General features: G+C 42.8%; 1 pseudogene; it reads right to left on the bottom strand.

The window, feature by feature from the left end:
- Positions 1-1,519: 1,519 nt before the first annotated feature.
- On the bottom strand, positions 1,520-1,611 carry LOC123109197 (uncharacterized; annotated as a pseudogene).
- Positions 1,612-18,135: the final 16,524 nt, after the last annotated feature.

Below are 18,135 nucleotides of genomic sequence, written 5' to 3'. Positions count from 1 at the left end.
AATTACACATCGACTAAATTCTAAATATCACTGACCAACTGGGTCAAACAATACCCAAATGACATGGTGCGGCTATACGGAAACATGGAAACCAACTCACAGTCTGCCAAAATTTCATCGCATCACCGAGCAAACACTGAGATTAGGCAGAAGAGACCAACACCAAATAGAGCAGTAACAGAGAGGGGATGGGGGAGCGGGTAACTTACAACATCACTCAAGATACTTCCACTTCTCACCACCGCCCTTGCCAACCTGCGATTTGAACACAAATCAGGACACATTATTTGAAAGGACAACTATCACAACACCAGTTTGAATAAGAACAAGGAGACAAGAGTGTGAGCAAAGGGAACTGAGATGCTTACCATGGAGACATGCTTGATGTTGGAGTCCTTCCTGAAGTTGTCCCTGCGAAAACAGAACCAAAACGAGCCTAGTCAAGACGTGTCACCATGCCACAGAAACAACACGAATCAAACCACAACAACAAATCAGATCCGGGGCTCATATGAGGACTAAGACGGTGCTCAGGGGGCGCTTGGGCTTGTTGGAGTCCTTCTCGGCCTTGCTCTTCATCACCACAAGTCTGCATCGCCACAGAAATAATAGTAGCAAAGCAAATCAGAACCCGACACGAAACAACATCAGGAAAACACAAGCAAAACCACCGTGGGAAATGAGTCCATCACCTAAAACCAAGCAGACGATAACACTGAGTAAGAAAGACTGATGAGAGGTGCTGGTTTATCTAAAACCATTTCCTCGATAACACTCATTTCCATCTAAGGTGAAATAAACATATGCATGCCAAGGTGAAATAGTAGAAAGAAAGCACTCATCAGGTAGCAGTGCATACAACATCCCTGTTTTTCTAGTAGCAAATACTCCGTTGTGTGTTAGCAGTAGTAAAAACTATATAAAATCCCTGTTTTACTAGTAGCAAATACTCTATGTTAGCAGTAGTAAAAACTCATGCAGGACCAAATTCAAAAAAAAAATTGTTGTAGCTAACAGAAGTATGGAACAATTGTTAACAACTCGAGTCAGAAAAGGTAGAGTGTCTCTTAAGAGAGACACAACTGATACTGATCAAAGATAATAACAAAGCACAAAAATAAACCGATCCATAAAAATCTTGTTTCTGAACATCGACATCAAATCAACAACACTGAATTAACATGCATTAAAGGGAAGAGCTAATACAGGGCAGGTATATGGGTATCAAAACAAACAAGAAAGGAATGACAATCTATTTTAAGTACTTCAGGTTTGAGCCATTATTTGATATATCAGGAGAATTATTGCAAGGATCAAAAGCTTTGCTGTAAATAGGTTGTAACCACATTATTTGATATCAGATTGTAAACCATCGAATTACAAAAGAAACAACATGAAATTGCTGTTATGGCCAAGCAGAAGAAATCTCCTACTAATAAACAGTGATATATCAGGAGAATTATTAAAGCATAGAATTATCCACAATGGCCATATGAATAGAGGCATGTGCACTGGCTAGGAGGATCAGAATACTGGTTTGGTTTCTCTGAAGAGAAATAGCGCTCAGCATGTTCATTGCCAATCATCTGGGGAAAGGATCATCACATCCTCCAAATCGAATGTCACATTGAAAACAAATATAATGTTGGAGAATTTGAGAATGTGTAGTAAATCACTTGGAAGAATGTGTAGTTAGTATATTTGAGAATGTTGGAGAAAACAAATTTTTTTAATCAGTATATTTGTAGCATTGACAAAACTCCTTTAGGCAAGACTACACATCAAAAACAAATATAATTGTTGGCAGTACGACTACGAACCAAGTTGTACCGTTACGCAAGACTTCTTATCAATGGCAGTACCTACCAAGTTGTACCGTCAATAGCAAGTTGCATCAGAGAATCACAGAAATCGCACTTAGGAACAGTTAATGATCCACACTGCCACGAGTCTCCTAGTAGAGCTTAGTGGAACCCCTGTAGTTATACTTGGATCTCTTTGAGCGCCTCGACGCACTTCCTCACCTTGGGCTACAGGCTCTTGAGCATGTCCTAGTGCCACACCGCCAATCCTTGCAGCGTGTTCTGCACAACCACCGCACCGAATTAGCACAACTAGGCCACATAAACAACCCAGAGCCACCCAAATGAACGAGGAACAAAATAACACAAAAGCGTTGCGGGAAACCTCACCTTAATCGACTCGACCAAGTTGGCCTAAGCTCTCGGCGCTGAGCTCAGGAGTCCACGCGCTGAGCTCTGCATTGAAACCACCACCAGTGAAACCAATAAGACCTTACGCCCCATCAACGGCAATGCAAGGGGGGAGCGGGAGCGGAGAACGAACCTGCGGCGTTAGGGACGGCGACGCCGAGGGCGGAGAGGTCAAGGGTATCCTTGTCATCGCTCATGGCCACTGGAGACTCGGGCTCCTTCCTCCTGCGCGGGCGATAGCGAGGGAAGGCTGGGTGAGAAACCCTAGCGGCGGGGCCATGGCCATGGCCGCGGGGTAGGGTTAGGCTTGAGCTGGTAGCTGCTGGGTTGGATCTGGAGGCCGGTGGCGGGGCTGGTTGAGAGGAGGTCGCCGTCGGCAGGTGGGATCGGGGGATGATACGTCTCCAACGTATCTATAATTTTTGATTGCTCCATGCTATATTATCTACTGTTTTAGACATTATTGGGCTTTATTTTCCACTTTTATATTACTTTTGGGACTAACCTATTAACCGGAGGCCCAGCCCAGAATTGTTGTTTTTTGCCTGTTTTAGGGTTTCGAAGAAAAGGAATATCAAACAGAGTCCAAACGGAATGAAACCTTCGGAAACGTGATTTTCTCATCAGATAAGATTCAGGAGACTTGGACCGTCTGTCAAGAAAGCCACGAGGTGCTCACGAGGGTAGGGGCGCCCCCCTAGGGCGCGCCCCCTGCCTCGTGGGCCCCTCGAAGCTCCACCGACGTACTTCTTCCTCCTATATATATCCACGTACCCCCAAACGATCGGGGACAGAGCCAAAAACCTAATTCCACCTCTGCAACTTTCTGTATCCACGAGATCCCATCTTGGGGCCTGTTCCGGAGCTCCGCCGGAGGGGGCATCGATCACAGAGGGCTTCTACATCATCACCCAAGCCCCTCCGATGAAGTGTGAGTAGTTTACTTCAAACCTACGGGTCCATATCTAGTAGCTAGATGGCTTCTTCTCTCTTTTTGGATCTCAATACAATGTTCTCCCTCTCTCTCGTGGAGATCTATTCGATGTAATCTTCTTTTTGCGGTGTGTTTGTTGAGACCGATGAATTGTGGGTTTATGATCAAGTCTATCTATGAATAATATTTGAATCTTCTCTGAATTCTTTTATGTATAATTGGTTATCTTTGCAAGTCTCTTCGAATTATCAGTTTGGTTTGGCCTACTAGATTAGTTGTTCTTTCCTTGGGAGAAGTGCTTAGCTTTGGGTTCAATCTTGCGGTGTCCTTTCCCTGTGACAGAAGGGGCAGCAAGGCACGTATTGTATTGTTGCCATCGAGGATAACAATATGGGGTTTTTATCATATTGCATGAAACTATCCCTCTACATCATGTCATCTTGCTTAAGGCATTACTCTGTTTTTTAACTTAATACTCTAGATGCATGCTGGATAGCGGTCGATGAGTGGAGTAATAGTAGTAGATGCAGAATCGTTTCGGTCTACTTGTCTCGGGTGTGATGCCTATATACATGATCATACCTAGATATTCTCATAACTATGCTCAATTATGTCAATTGCTCAACAGTAATTTGTTCACCCACCGTAGAATACTTATGCTCTTGAGAGAAGCCACTAGTGAAACCTATGGGCCCCGGGTCTCTTTCTCATCATATCAATCTCCATCACTTTACTATTGCTTTCCTTTTACTTTGTTTTTACTTTATTTATTTTGCATCTCAATACCAAAAATACCAAAAAATATTATTTATCATCTCTATCAGATTTCACTTTCATAAGTGACTGTGAAGGGATTGACAACCCCTAAGCGCGTTAGTTGCGTTGTGATATTGTTTTTGTGTAGGTACGAGGGACTCGAGCGTAGCCTCCTACTGGATACCTTGGTTCTCAAAAACTGAGGGAAATACTTACGCTACTTTGCTGCATCATCCCTTCCTCTTCGGGGAAATCCAACGCAGTGCTCAAGAGGTAGCAAGAAGAATTTCTAGCGCCGTTGCCGGTGACTCTGCGCAAAAGTCAACATACCAAGCACCCATCATAATCTCTATCTCCCGCATTACATTATTTGCCATTTGCCTCTCGTTTTCCTCTCCCCCACTTCACCCTTGCCGTTTTATTCGCCCTCTCTCTCTATCCTCCCTCTCTATTTGCCTCTTTTGCCCGTTTGCTCTTGTTTACTCGTGTGTTAGTTTGCTTGTTTGTCGTTATGGCTAGTTATTTGCCTTTTGCCTCTATGTCTGAAATTGGGGATACTATTGTCGATAATAATTTTGATGCTCCTACTAAAGAACCCACTAGCTCACATATAAAAAGATTTCGTGTTGGTAGCGGTAATATTATTGGAAAAGGAGTTATTCAAGATTTCTTTACTTGTGCCGGTGCTTTACCTTCTATGGGTAGTTCTATTCGTCATACAATTAGTAGTCTTGCGGACTCTATTGCCATGCTTGTAGTTCAACTTGAGAGGCAATTCATGCACTTGCATCCTTCTATACAAAGGATTTACCTAGAATTTTCTAATATTGAGCATTCTTCTATTAAGCGTGCCATTACTATATTTTTGGCTCATGAGTTTTGATTCATAATTAAAGAGGCCAAAGAAACCTTTGCGCATTATAGGGTGGATGCTTGCCGTCCTCCCATAGAGACTATCCTCTTTGATCAAGAAGAAATAATACGTTTTCAATCTCTAGACTATGTTGCTTTCAATGAAAATCTTAGAAAAAGGGTTCCTACCAATGTTTTAGTCGATAGAATTTCTAAAATTAATGATGATTTAGCTATTCGAGATAATAAATTGGGATATTCTCTTGAATATAGGCTCACAAAGTTCTGTCAAAAGAATGCTTATAATGATGAATTGGTTGTGCAATATGAAGGACCAAAGGAGGAACCTATACCTCCCAAGGTTGATCTTGGAGACTTTTGTCCCAACAAATTTAGCCCTTTTGATTACTTTTGCTTGCCTCAAAGAAAACTTGCTGCTGAACGTAGAGAATATGAAATGAGTTTTAACAATTTATCTTATTATTATGGCAATACCTAGATCTATTCTTGCTTCTTATGCCTAGCTAGGGGCGTTAAACGATAGCGCTTGTTGGGAAGCAACCCAATTTTATTTTTATTCCTTGCTTTTTTGCTCCTGTTTAGTAATAAATAAATTATCTAGCCTGTGTTTTGGGTGTGTTTTTTGTGTTTAATTAGTGTTTGTGCCAAGTAGAACCGTTGGGAAGACTTGGGGAAAGTCTTGATTGAACTTGCTGTAAAACACAGAAACTTTAGCGCTCGCGAGAACTGCTGTCATTTTTATTTGGAAAGTGATATTTAGTTAATTATTTTTGCATATGATTAATAGATAAATTCCTCACGTCCAGAAATTTATTTTTGAATTTTTGGGGTTCCAGATCTTGCGCTAGCTACAGATTACTACAGACTGTTCTGTTTTCGACAGATTCTGTTTTTCGTGTGTTGTTTGCTTATTTTCATGAATCTATGGCTAGTAAAATAGTTTATAATCCATAGAGAAGTTCGAATACATTAGGTATAACACCAATATAAATAAATAATGAGTTCATTACAGTACCTTGAAGTGGTCTTTTGTTTTCTTTCGCTAACGGAGCTCACTAGTTTTCTACTTTAAGTTTTGTGTTGTGAAGTTTTCAAGTTTTGGGTAAAGATTTGATGGATTATGGAACAAGGAGTGGCAAGAGCCTAAGCATGGGGATGCCCATGGAACACCCAAGATAATATAAGGACACCTAAAAGCCAAAGCTTGGGGATGCCCCGGAAGGCATCCCCTTTTTCGTCAACTTCCATCGGTAACTTTACTTGGAGCTATATTTTTATTCACCACATGATATGTGTTTTGATTGGAGCATCTTTTATGATTTGAGTCTTTGCTTATTAGTTTACCACAATCATACTTGCTGTACACACCTTTTGAGAGAGCCATACATGATTTGGAATTTTATAGAATACTCTATGTGCTTCACTTATATCTTTTGAGCTTTATAATTTTGCTCTAGTGCTTCACTTATATCTTTTAGAGCACGGTGGTGGATTTGTTTTATAGAAACTATTGTTCTCTCATGCTTCACTTAGATTATTTTGAGAGTCTTAATAGCATGGTAATTTGCTTAAAATCCTAATATGCTTGGTATGCAAGATTAATAATAAAACTTTCTTTTGAGTGTGTTGAATACTAAGAAAAGTTTGATGCTTGATGATTGTTTTGAGATATGGAGGTAATAATATCAAAGTCATGCTAGTTGAGTAGTTGTGAAATTGAGAAATACTTGTGTTGAGGTTTGCAAGTCCCATAGCATGCACGTATGGTAAACGTTATGCAACAAATTTGAAACATGAGGTGTTATTTGATTGTCTTCCTTATGAGTGGCGGTCGGGGACGAGCTATGGTCTTTTCCTACCAATCTATCCCCCTAGGAGCATGTGCGTAGTGCCGAGGTTTTTGATGACTTGTAGATTTTTGCAATAAGTATGTGAGTTCTTTATGACTAATGTTGAGTCCATGGATTATACGCACTCTCACCCTTCCATCCTTGCTAGCCTCTTTAGTACCGTGCATTGCCCTTTCTCATATTGAGAGTTGGTGCAAAATTCGCCGGTGCATCCAAACCCCGTGATATGATATGCTATTTCACACATAAACCTCCTTATATCTTCCTCAAAACAGCCACAATACCTACCTATTATGGCATTTCCATAGCCATTCCGAGATATATTGCCATGCAACTTCCATGATTCCATTCATCATGACACATTCATCATTGTCATATTGCTTAGCATGATCATGTAGTTGACATAGTATTTGTGGCAAAGCCACCATCCATAATTCTTTCATACATGTCACTCTTGGTTCATTGCATATCACGGTACACCGCCGGAGGCATTCACATGGAGTCATCTTTGTTCTAGTATCGAGTTGTAATCATTGAGTTGTAAATAAATAGAAGTGTGATGATCATCATTATTAGAGCATTGTACCAAGTGAGGTATAAAAAAAGGCCATAAAAAGAGAAGGCCCAAAAAAAGAGAGAAAGGCCATAAAAAAGAGAAGGCCCAAAAAATGAGAGAAAAAGAGAGAAGGGACAATGTTACTATCCTTTTACCACACTTGTGCTTCAAAGTAACACCATGATCTTCATAATAGAGAGTCTCTCATGTTATTACTTTCATATACTAGTGGGAATTTTTCATTATAGAACTTGGCTTGTATATTCCAACAATGGGCCTCCTCAAGTGCCCTAGGTCTTCATGAGAAAGCAAGTTGGATGCACACACACTAGTTTCTTTTGTTGAGATTTCATACATTTATAGCTCTAGTGCATCCGTTGCTTGGCAATCCCGACTCCTTGCATTAACATCAATCGGTGGGAATCTCCATATCCCATTGATTAGGATCGTTGATGTGAGACTTTCTCCTTTTTTGTCTTCTCCACATAACCCCCCTCATTATATTCTATTCCACCCATAGTGCTCTGTCCATGGCTCGCGCTCATATATTGCGTGAAAGTTTATAGGTTTGAGATTACTAAGTTATGATACAATTGCTTGGCTTGTCATTGGGGTTGTGCATGATGATAGCATTCTTGTGTGACGAAAATGAAACATGACTAAACTATAGGATTTTGTAGGGATGAACTTTCTTTGGCCATGTTATTTTGAGAAGACATAATTGCTTAGTTAGTATGCTTGAAGTATTATCATTTTTATGTCAATATGAACTTTTGTCTTGAATATTTCGGATCTGAATATTCATACCACAATTAAGAAGAATTACATTAAAATTATGCCAAGTAGCACTCCGCATCAAAAATTCTGTTTTTGTCATTTACCTACTCGAGGACGAGCAGGAATTAAGCTTGGGGATGCTTGATACGTCTCCAACGTATATATAATTTTTGATTGCTCCATGCTATATTATCTACTGTTTTAGACATTATTGGGCTTTATTTTCCACTTTTATATTATTTTTGGAACTAATCTATAAACCGGAGGCCCATCCCAGAATTGATGTTTTTTTGCCTCTTTTAGGGTTTCGAAGAAAAGGGATATCAAACAGAATCCAAACGGAATGAAACCTTCGGAAACATGATTTTCTCATCAGATAAGATCTAGGAGACTTGGACCCTCCGTCAAGAAAGCCACGAGGTGCTCACGAGGGTAGGGGGCGCCCCCCTAGGGCGCGCCCCTACATCGTGGGCCCCTCAAAGCTCCACCGACGTACTTCTTCCTCCTATATATATACACATACCCCCAAACGATCGGGGACGGAGCCAAAAACCTAATTCCACCGCCGCAACTTTCTGTATCCACGAGATCCCATCTTGGGGCCTGTTCCGGAGCTTCGCCGGAGGGGGCATCGATCATGGAGGGCTTCTACATCATCATGCAAGCCCCTTCGATGAAGTGTGAGTAGTTTACTTCAGACCTACGGGTCCATAGCTAGTAGCTAGATGGCTTCTTCTCTCTTTTTGGATCTCAATACAATGTTCTCCCCTCTCTCGTGGAGATCTATTCGATGTAATCTTCTTTTTGCGGTGTGTTTGTTGAGACCGATAAATTGTGGGTTTATGATCAAGTCTATCTATGAATAATATTTGAATCTTCTCCGAATTCTTTTATGTATGATTGGTTATCTTTGCAAGTCTCTTCTAATTATCAGTTTGGTTTAGCCTACTAGATTGGTTGTTCTTGCCATGGGAGAAGTGTTTAGCTTTGGGTTCAATCTTGCGGTGTCCTTTCCCAGTGACAGAAGGGGCAGCAAGGCACATATTGTATTGTTGCCATCGAGGATAACAAGATGGGGTTTTTATCATATTGCATGAAACTATCCCTCTACATCATGTCATCTTGCTTAAGGCGTTACTCTGTTTTTTATCTTAATACTCTAGATGCATGCAGGATAGCGGCCGATGAGTGGAGTAATAGTAGTAGATGCAGAATCGTTTCGGTCTACTTGTCTCGGACGTGATGCCTATATACATGATCATACCTAGATATTCTCATAGCTATGCTCAATTTTGTCAATTGCTCAACAGTAATTTGTTCACCCACCGTAGAATACTTATGCTCTTGAGAGAAGCCACTAGTGAAACCTATGGCCCCCGGGTCTATTTCTCATCATATCAATCTCCATCACTTTACTATTGCTTTGCTTTTACTTTGTTTTTACTTTATATATTTTGCATCTCTATACCAAAAATACCAAAATATATATTATTTATCATCTTTATCAGATCTCACTTTCGTAAGTGGCCGTGAAGGGATTGACAACCCCTAAGCGCGTTGGTTGCGTTGAACTATTGTTTTTGTGTAGGTACGAGGGACTCGAGCGTAACCTCCTAGTGGATTGATACCTTGGTTCTCAAAAACTAAGGGAAATACTTACGCTACTTTGCTGCATCATCCCTTCCTCTTCGGGGAAATCTAACGCAGTGCTCAAGAGGTAGCAGGGGAGAGGATTGGATCGAATCATGGGAGCCAGCCCCCGCGGCGACAACCCGCAGGAACAACATGCGGCGACAACCCAGCCCCTGCACGGCGGCGAGGTTGGTCGAGGACGAGGGAGATGAGGGGAGAGTGAAGGCGGCGGTGGAGGTGGGTGGCGGCGAGGTTCAGAGGGGTGGGTGGTGGTGACGAGGGGGACGAGGGGGATCTGCATCGGGGGAGAGGGGAGAGGATCTGAGGGGGAGGGAGAGAAAGAAAGAAACAATGGAGGCAGGGGGTGGGTGGAAAATGTCCATGATGACAGACCTAGGGTTTCAGCTCGGGTGGGTTTGGGTCATTGGATTCGGAAGCATCTGACGGTGGTTGCTGCGTGATCCGCGTGATATGCTCATGGTCCAATCAAAACGCAGCAAACCATTTGATGACCTTATGACCATATAAATTGGTCGTTATCGATTGAAGATAAAAAATTTCATTCCATTTTTCAGTGCTCAAAATGAGTATTTTTGTGAAAGTCCTATCAGATATTTGTTCAAATGATATCTTATTTTGCACAAGTTTACATCGTGGATTTGCAAACAATATTGACAAAGGGAGTTTTTATTTCCTTTGCATGAAAAATCAATTTTCCATTTTTCGAGTGCCAAAAATAAAATTTTTGTGAAGGACCTACCATATATTTGTTGCAAAATTGGACCTAATCAATTTTATAAAATACTAGGCCATATTTAATGCACAATTGACAAAATGGTTGGGTGTCAAAAGTTTTGATCCACCTCTGGTGAAAAAGACAAATTCCTGCTGATTTAGTAGGAAGCGGGTCAAATTTGAACTGCATCTGCCTCATAGTTTGCTCTTTATTTTTTCCCAAAAATCATTTATAGGTACATAATTACCTATTTAATCAGAGAAACATCAAAAAATTTCCAAGATTCAACCACTGGCTAGGAACGGTCAAGCCCACCGTTTTGATCGCATTTTGAAATGGGCATAAAAAATTCAAAAAATTCAAAAAATTGGAAAACCTTCGCACTGTGTCATTATATGTGACCAAGTTTCCAGGAAAAATAATAAACTTGTAATACGACAATTATTTTTAAAAAATGTTCTCAGAAATGAGCTATCATGCGTGAAGATTCATGGCTTTCAAGCCAAATGATCAATCTTATGGTCACATTCATGGCATAGTTTGTTCAAATGATCTCATATTGTGCACAAGGGTGCATCTTGAAATTCCAAATAATGTTGCTTAAGGGAGTTTTCATTTTGTTTTCACGGAAAATACATTTTCCATTTTCTGAGTGCCCGAAATGAGTTTTTTGTGAAGGACCTACCATATATTTGTTGCAAAATTGGACCTAATCATTTTTATAAAATACTAGGCCATATTTAATGCACAATTGACAAAATGGTTAGGTGTCAGAAGTTTTGATCCACCTCTGGTGAAAAAGACAAATTCCCACCAATTTAGTAGGAAACGGGTCAAATTTGAACTGCAGCTGCCTCATAGTTTGATCTTTATTTTTTCCAAAAATCATTTCTAGGTACATAAGTATATATTTAATGAGAGAAACATCAAAAAAATCCAAGATTCAACCACAAGCCCGCCATTTTGACCGCATTTTGAAACGGGCATAAAAATTCAAAAAAAAATCAAAAATTGGAAAACCTTCACATTGTGTCATTATATGTGACCAAGTTTGCAGGAAAAATAATAAACTGGTAATACGACAATTATTTTAAAAAAAATTCTCGGAAATGAGCTATCATGCGTGAAGATTCATGGCTTTCAAGCCAAATGATCAATCTTATGGCCACATTTATGGCATAGTTTGTTCGAATGATCTCATATTTTGCACAAGGGTGCATCTTGGAATTCCAAACAATGTTGCCTAAGGGAGTTTTCATTTTCTTTTCATAGAAAATACATTTTCCATTTTCCGAGTGCCCAAAATGAGTTTTTTTGTGAAGGACCAACCATATATTTGTTGCAAAATTGGACCTAACCAATTTTATAAAATACTAGGACATATTTAATGCGCGATTGACAAAATGGTTGGGTGTCAAAAGTTTTGATCCACCTCAGGTGAAAAAGACAAATTCCCGCCGATTCAGCAGGAAGCGGGTCAAATTTGAACTGCAGTTGCCTCATAGTTTGCTATTTATTTTTTCCAAAAATCATTTATAGGTACATAAGTATCTATTTAATCAGAAATACATGGTTTGGTGGCGAGACATAGAGGTTTGGACGGTGGCTGAGGGCCCCAACTCTAGAGCGCGTAAGCTCGCATGCCCGTCGCGTTGTCACCGCGTTACCGTGGTGTTGCCATGCGTTCTGGGCGGCCTAGGAATGTCTAGTGGGTCGGGCACTCCCAGGTAGGTGCTAGGAGGATAATTACAACATAAGATTCTCACGAGGAGACCGAACTATGCTCAAAGATGAATTAGCAGCCAAGTGTTTGATTAGCGGTACGGGAAATGCACATGGCCAATGGGCGTGAGTTTTGGCTGAGGAGGATCATCTATTAAGAAGAATGTCTTCACATATTTTCATCTCAAAAGGAGGATCCTAGGTGGTACTTCCTTCACAATGCTTCTAGGTGGACAAAAACTTTGGAAATTCGCCGAGGAATATTTACTGGGAAAATGGAGCTTAATTTCATCATGAGGCAATGATTTGGATAGGAAATAGTGCACAAAAATTTTGAGGGCAATCAAGACTATAAATAGAACTTCCTTCACAAAGTGTTTTTCTGAATAGAATAGGAAAATGAATATTGTTGAATTATTTTTGAACTAGGCAAGGAAGGTTTTTTTACATATTTGACACAAATATGACCCAAAGAATTTATGAGATTTTTTGGGAATTTTGGAAATGACAGAAATATAGGTTGCTTCACAACCCGGGGCAAAAACTGACACATGGACATGACACATAGGCAAAACTGATGAGGTGGCACCTAGTCATAGCAACCCACCACAATTTACAAGGTTATGACCATCTATATTGGTCATGATCAGCTAGAAATAAGGCAGCGGACCAGTGCTATATGCTTTATGTCCATTTCGTGTAAGGAAATTATGACCTTTCTGACCAAAATGGTCATTATAGTTTAGGGTATGGAGCCCCCCGAACAGCTTTTGACCAATTGGTCTCAAATGGTCATAGATCTATGACCAATTCTTCCAGGGTCACTGACAGAAGGTCACTAGTTGACATATTTCTTGTAGTGAATGTGAAAATTATATCATTGGAAGCTCCTTTCACATACGCATCCCTGCCTTACCCTCCATTTCGGTCACTTACTGGCGGACCCCATGCTTGCTAGGCCCCGCATGTCAGTTACTCAATGGGCTCGGCCACGTCAGGGGATCCTCAACGTAGTATACTCCCTCTGTTTTTATTTACTCCACATAAAATGACGCGGGCGGGGGAGGGGGAGGGACGTCGGTTTGCTCTCAACTGCGGTCCCACAAGCGAGCAAAAACGCAAGACAAAGCGCGTTCCATTCGGTGAGTGATGTGGAGGTTCCAGCGTGTTGGGCTACAATGTGAACGCGACAAGAGCGATGTACAGTCAAAACCGATTGACTGGTCATCACCGGAACCACTATTCACACTAGAACCTTCGTTGCTCGGCCTACGCCAGCCACTGCCCTAAAACCACACCTAATCTCCAGCCCCTTCCCCCACCTTTCGATCCCCTAGCGCGCATCAAGCGTCCCCTAGTTCGCCAGAAAGCCATGGTGCGCCGCAAGATCACGTACTACAAGATGCTGATGCCGGAGCACCGCGCAGAAATCGCGGCGGCGGTCGGCGCTAGAGACCTCCGTTCCCAAGATCGCTTTGCGGCGGGCCAATCCCCGAGTTCTCTGGAGCCAAGCTACGAGGCGGAGGAAGCCGATCCAATGTTCATGGTGGAGTTCGCGACGCGGAAGGCCCCCGATGGGTATGATACGATGGATGTCGACTTCGTGCTGGCGTCCGAGTCCCCCATGGTGCAGGCGGACCAGTGGTTCAACCTGGCAATACTAAAGGAGGACCCGAACGCAGAGGCTCAACTCGACGCGGAGCGCGCGCATGCCGTTGCCATCGAGGCTCTCCTGCAGGTGGAACCGGATGTCCTGGATGTGAACCGGGCGGCGGAGGCTCAACTTGAGGTGGAGCACGCGGGTGCTGCTGCCATCGAGGCCCTCCTGCAGGCGGAACCGGACGTCCTGGACTTGAACCGGGCGGCAGAGGTTCAACTCGACGCGGAGCGCGTGGATGCTTCTCTCATCGAGGCCCTCCTGCAGGCGGAACCGGACGTCCTTGACTTGAAACGGGCGGCGGAGGCTCGACTCGACGCGGAGTGCGCGGATGCCGCTGCCATCGAGGCCCTCCTGCAGGCGGAACTGGACGTCCTCGACTTGAAACGGGTGGTGCTCTTATCCATGCAGAGCGCCCGCATGCTCCGCATGAACGAGTAGCTGGAGGCCGAGTACAACCACGGTGCAAAGACACACGTCAGCAGCTATGGCTGGTTCGCGCCGGCAGCCAAAGACGACGAGGCCATCTCGTTCCGCGAGCAGTGATAGTTTTTCTTTATGTTGTTGTTTTTATGGACCTTTTGCTGTGTAGTAAAAACATATATTGTTATGCAAGTGCCTGACTTGGGTCAGTCTACCATTTCAGGCGGTTGGATGAATATCCTACGTCTCCTAACCCTTCTTCCTCACCTCTTCTTCTTCCCCAACAGACCACCGCACGGGCCGTACGGATACTCCCCAACATGCGGTTGGATAAACATACTCTATGAACAAAAATTATGTGTCAACGGTAGGATGGCTGATTTTTGTTTGTTCACATGCGACAACACGTGTCAGTGAGGGTGCGTTCCCTTGGTTGGGTTTGCGGCGTGCAGGAGCGACTGTGCATGTGAGGGTGCGGTGCGATTGCGGCGTGCAGGAGCGACCGTGTGAGGGTGCGGTGCGACCGCGACAGCCGTGCGCAAGTGTACCTCCTTTTCATTTTGAAAACTTTAGGCAAGCTTGGCAAAAATGTGTGGCGAAGTATGGCAATGCAAGGCCTAGACCCAAACAGGATAAGTACGTAGTACTACGTACTAGGAGTACTAGTGTTAAAAAAGAAAGGTACGGTTTTCCTTCGCGGGATTAATCGATACAAATCCTTGTTTCACGTGTCAATTAATGCGTATTTTTTCTCCAAAGCCCAAAGAGCTAACCATATCACTCCTCATCGCTTGATTAATGCAGCGTCATGCAAACCAACCTTCTCACTTCCGCATGCATGCAGGGGATATTAATGTCCTTGGTTGCTAGTACGAGGCAAAACCCATCAATTTTGCCTCAATTAGTGTTAGTGGCCTTTTGCAAATTGTAATTTTGAGATACTAGCCTTGTGTACAAAAAAATGGAGGTAGTAAACATATTTGACTTCCTTCCCCATTGCGGCGACATCGACGATATCTCAACGTTGTGGTTGGCGAAGTGCGTTCGACGGAGAACACCATTGAGGGAGACCACTGTAAGTTGTTCACAAGTGCCGCCTGCAAGCCTAGACAACCGCCTTATTTGCATCCAGGAAGTCCATTGAACCAAAGGATGCGTAAATGTACTAGTACTACTCATACACAATAGCGTCGTCCGTCCAGCTTACTGCGGTGAGATGGTTTCTCGAAGAAGATGATGGATAAGCGGAGTCGGCGAAGAGTGAAATGATGGTTGCTTCATCCGTGCTTTGTGATTTGACGCCTCACTTCTTTGTGATTTGTGATAGAAGGGACAGGGGAGTAGACTCTGTCCTCTATAATGTACATGCGTCCAAGCACGGGAGAAAGAGGAGAGACGTTGCATTTTTTGATTCCTTCAATCAATCAATCAATCAGGGAGCTTCGGTTCCATCCTCTTGGCTTTGGCAACACTGTCCACAATGGTTCCCACGATGCCAAAAGCTATTTTCACATTTGGCTACACATTGTGGATGCCCTTAACCGTACCACCTGGTTTTGCTCCTGTGTGCTATCTATACAAATCTCAATTATATTGATCTAAAAAATTATAGAATCAAGATTAGTAAAAAGGAGGTGATTTTGCCGCACGGATGGCGGGGGAGGTTTCTTATTTTTATGGGGCGTTGTCCTGGCGGTTTACTAACATGCGGTCCCACGTGCCACGTGTCAGTGCTTTACCAAGACGATCGGCTTCCCACATGAGGCAGAACAACGGCAGAAGCAACACGTGGTTAACTTGAAGAAGATGAGGGGGAAGCGGATTCAGCAACAGGTGAAATGATGGTTGCTTCGTCCCTCCAACTTCTTTTTTAGCATTATTACTTCGTCCCTCCAACTTAACTTCGGGAAAGGTGCAACTTTGTGATTTGACGCCTCATTGCTCCCGTGCTTGGACGCATGTACACTGTATTCCGGTATGGCACGTGGAACCGATAGCTTAATGCCCCACATGTCGGCGAAAGGGGCTAGAAGATTTATGAAAGCGAGCGCTCCACTCTTACGACGGAGGAGTACACGACACGACGGCCCAGTGAACTGTCACTTGTACTGTATATAGTACTAAAGTTTTGCTGTTTCGCACGATCCATCGATACAAACCCGATTAAACAGGAAAGGGCGGGATTTTTCCCACGGGGTATATGATACTGGCCATACATTTCAAAGGCAATTTTAATGTATGCAAACTGAATAATTAAGTAACAATATGATATCTAGTAAAACTAAAAACACATATGATTTATTGTGCTAGAGTGTAGTAGTAGTGTTGTATTACATAGTTGTTAGATGTAACATGCGAGAACGTGTAGAGATGTAGTTTTGGAGGGCCTACAGAGAGAAAAGCGTAATATGTTCACCGAACTTCAGAATAAGCTGATTACGGTCACTATATACGTTTTGCGGTGATTATACGGTCACTTGTTCACGGTTCAGCATTTGCACTCTGTTGACTGGCCAAATAGTCTGTGTGGCACCATGTTGACTAGTTAAATTGACCACGTTCCTTGTGGGTCCCACTTGTCAGTTCGCATAGGGAAAAGGTCAGATAAACACAAATTTACGCAGGCGCGACAAGACTCCACCCCGTGCGTGGGAATCACCTGGTTCTGTATGTGTCCGTCAGGGCCTGATGTGTGCGCATGCACGTGTAGGTTGAGCACTTGAGCGTGAGAGTGTGTGTTTGTCGTGTGGTGTACTGGTGTGTGCATGCACGCGCGTGTGTGTGTGTGAGTGTTGCGTTCGTGCGTGGCTGCGTGTGTAGGTGTGAGTGTTGCGTGCGTGCGTGGGTGCATGTGTTTGTGTGAGTGTTGCGTGCATGCAGTTCGTGTGCATGCGTGTGTGTGTGTATAATCACCACACCAGCTCCTGTGTTTAAAACAGACGTCTCAGCATATCAATACAAGGCCACCTTGTCCGTTGTGCCCGCGGTCATGACTTCGAACCACCGTCTAATATTTTTTTGTCGTTTGTTTTCATTCTTACTAGCAAGATGCTCGTGCGTTGCACGTAACATCAAGATGCATTTGTACGACTAGTTTATCTTGTGAGAGAAAAGGATGAACGAGGGAAGGCCTTATTTGCAAATGTGGAGAGGTGTGTGGGTACCTTTTTGCAAAATTGTCATAGTTTCTTTCCTATCTGTCAGATATAAATCGGATGGGCTATATTGCAGGATGGCAGGCACACCATCATCACCAACTCTGTTTTTCATAAGAGTGTATTTTATCCCTACTCTTATAAAAAGCATAGTCGGTGATGATCGTGTGCCTACCCTCCTGCAATATAGGCTGTTCTATCTATATCTGACGGATATGAAGGAAACTATGGCAATTTTGCAAAAATATACCCACACCCCTCTCCACGCTTGCAAACAAGGCCTTCCCTTGTTCATTCTTTTCTCCCACAAGATAAACTACTCATACAAATGCATCTTGATGTTCCGTGCAACGCATGGGCATCTTGGTAGTATTTTATAAGAGTGTAGATGTAGAGTAGATACAAGCCGACAGGTGGGCCCGATGGTAGTGAGATAATGTGATGCAACACTAGAGGTGCCACATGGAGCGTTTAACTGGTTAACTAGTCGTGTCTTGAGCAAATACAGAGTTGTACGGTGAGCCCGTGACCGTAATGAGGGGATTCTGAAGTCCAATGTACGTATCGTGCTTTCGCTTCAAATACAATGATCGTCACTGTATATATTGCGAGAGAAAGATGAAACAAGCGTGAATGTGCTGGGGGCTTACTTTTAGAGGACCTGGATATAGTTTGTGTGCATACATGAAAGGGGCATAGAGGGGGGTATGCGATGGAGAGAGAGATGCTCTTCGTTTCTCTTTATTATGACTAACTTTATATATAGTATAAAAATATACAAATTCATAGTTCGGAATAAATATCATTGTGGGCACCATGCAATGCAAGCGTTCATAATCCTCCATATAACT

The sequence above is a fragment of the Triticum aestivum genome, chromosome 5A (genome assembly GCF_018294505.1).
Source record: "Triticum aestivum cultivar Chinese Spring chromosome 5A, IWGSC CS RefSeq v2.1, whole genome shotgun sequence".
NCBI lineage: Eukaryota > Viridiplantae > Streptophyta > Magnoliopsida > Poales > Poaceae > Triticum > Triticum aestivum.
Note: the sequence above shows the minus strand (reverse complement) of the source record. Positions and strands in the feature narration are given on the sequence as shown.